The 2,500-nt window shown below is 33.0% G+C and overlaps 1 protein-coding gene across 8 annotated transcripts in view; it reads right to left on the reverse strand.

Moving 5' to 3' along the window:
- The window catches only part of LOC122266403 (uncharacterized), a 44,494-nt gene that overhangs the window by 61 nt on the left and 41,933 nt on the right, over positions 1-2,500 (reverse strand). For 6 of the 8 annotated variants that reach the window (XM_086550781.1, XM_086550780.1, XM_086550778.1 and 3 more), the window contains one exon: positions 1,224-2,500. This exon is cut by the window's right edge and continues 434 nt beyond it. The gene's annotated coding sequence lies outside the window, so the exon portion shown is untranslated. The other 2 variants (XM_086550779.1, XM_086550783.1) reach the window with 2 other exon arrangements.

Raw genomic sequence — 2,500 nt, forward strand, 5'->3', positions numbered from 1 at the left:
TCAGTGCATGTACTCATGCTCTTGGCATCAATGGGGTAACCAACAAAAACACTGCATTTCAAAGTAAGAATAATACACCTAAGCAAAATTTAAACTTGCACTGTTGAAAAGGTATTTTTCCCTCCAGCAGCATAAGTAATATGAGTAGTAGATGATCAAAACTGAAAATATATGAAAGAAGTCTCTCATAAATCAATTCTCAATATTTTACTCTGCTGAAAATAACAAATGAATTGCCAAACATTATTTATTGTGATAGTGCAAACAGGAGATTTAACTGCCCATTTTCTCTTCTTAACTGATCAATACAAAATTTGCCACACTTCATTGTTTTGGTGTCAACTGACTTAATTTTGGGGTTTAGACACTGCACAGTTAAATTGATTTCCGAAAGAACCTGAGTTATTGTTATTTTCATATTTCTATATGCATATAGAAACATCTATACATAATAGAAAATGTCATTTCAAAGGGGGATGTTATTTAGAGGTACAAATAATTCTCTATAGCTATCTCAAAACTTTTTTTTACATTTCTATTCCAATTAAGAGGGCAGGAGGAATGGCATATCAAAATATGTTGCATTCAATGCATCATACTAAAAGACTTTGGGTTTATTTACTTTCCCAAATATCCTTCTCTATCACTAATATTTTTTTAAAACTTACAAAACCAATTTTTTTAGTAAGGCAGGGTATGTTATTTTATCACTGGAGAGACTTTCATGGAAGCTGAGTCAAGTGTAAAACTAAGAGCAAGAGTTAACCTTTCTACATATACTAGAGTGAACATTTGGAAAATTATGTTGTGTAATATATAACATAGGCTAAGCTGAAATAATATTCACATCAGCAAAATTCATGATGACCAGTACTGCCCAATCAAACTTACATGCAAAGTTATCAGTACAAATAATATATGTTTTTCTTGTGAGGATTGGGGGACTAAAAATAGAAAAATCAGCATCTCACATACTGGTAGTTCCTAAAGAAATGTATTCTTTGAATACAAATTGTTGCTAAATGTTCTCCAAAATTTCTTCCTTGGTAGGACAGACCTGTAGTCTCAAACTAGTTGGTTGTTTAGTACTAAAAATGTAATAAAATATGAAAAAAATAATAAAGCAATATATTCTTTGAAATATTGCCACAAAAATGCTATGTAAAATGGTCATGGTAAATTTTGTGGATTTTCAAGAGCAACTGATATCAATAAAAACTGTAATATTTTACAATTTTATACACACAACAGTTCAACAGTATATAAAATATATGCTTATAGAGGCACAGTTTATCAGCGTTTCCACTAAAAAAATCCCTACTTCTGCACAGATTCTGTTGATACAACATGAGTCCTAGAACTTGGGAAATGCCGGTTTTCACTAAACTGTATCAATATCAAATCCTGGAGTGACTGGGCAGTGGATTACCATTTGATTTATATTATGGTGTTAATGAACAGATTGTTTCATCTTTCTGCTCTGGCAACATACCACTATGATGTACTTACCTATGATAACAATGAAAACATCAAGTCAATTATGGTGCATGTTGCCAGAGTAACAACTGTTATTTAAGTGATCAACCTTAATATTGTTAAAAAGACATTTCTCAAATGAATTGACTAGCAGTACATATAAGTCAATTGTTGAAATACACAGCCACAAACACCAAAATGAACTTTCCATCTTTCGCATTTTGTCTTTATCTTATGTTGCAACAGCAGTCTAAAATGGGTAAGATATTTGTGTTCTTTAATCAATAATTACTGGAGTCTGCTCAGGTGCAATGGCCAGGAATAATCGTTGTGTTTTTACTAAACTTATATTTGTGATATCTTCTAAACACCAAATTTTATTAAAAAGGTATCATTCTAAACTCTATCCTTCTGGAACAGTGTGATGCTGAGTTGGTTTCATAATGTGTCTTGGTTAGAAGCAGCAGCTTGTTGAGAGAAAGTGATGAAATGCACTCTCTTCTATTGATGACACACAAGGTGTATGGATTTAACTCCTATTTCTTGAATAACTCATAACTTACAAATTCCATATAAATTACAGGGTTTCAGTTTTGAAGGGGAGGAGGAAAATAAGGATGAAAACAAAGTATAGAAAACAAAGTATTGGGTATGGATATATGAATATCTTCCATCCAACTGCACAATTCATAAAGAATTCCCTATTTTTTGTATATGTATATATATAATTCAATTCCCCCCCTCTGCCTATTTATCTATAAAAAATAAAAAAATAAAATCTTAAGGCTATCCTTGCTCAAATTTTCTTCTTTTAGCCCCCAAATAATGTTAAATCTTTTTTTATCACTATAAAAATTGTGCTTTAACCCACTTGTGGTTGCTGGTGACAAGATATCTGGGCAAGGCCGGCGCTCAGGGTTAACAAGCGGGCAGCCCAGGCTCACGGCTTGTGCGCCCGAGAGTCTCAAGGCGTTAGGCTTATGTGTTCGAAAACCCCGGCATTACGACCATGCAAAGCCGGAAT

This window comes from Penaeus japonicus, unplaced genomic scaffold (assembly GCF_977035675.1).
Source record: "Penaeus japonicus unplaced genomic scaffold, GWHDUDI00000001_assembly GWHDUDI00000024, whole genome shotgun sequence".
NCBI lineage: Eukaryota > Metazoa > Arthropoda > Malacostraca > Decapoda > Penaeidae > Penaeus > Penaeus japonicus.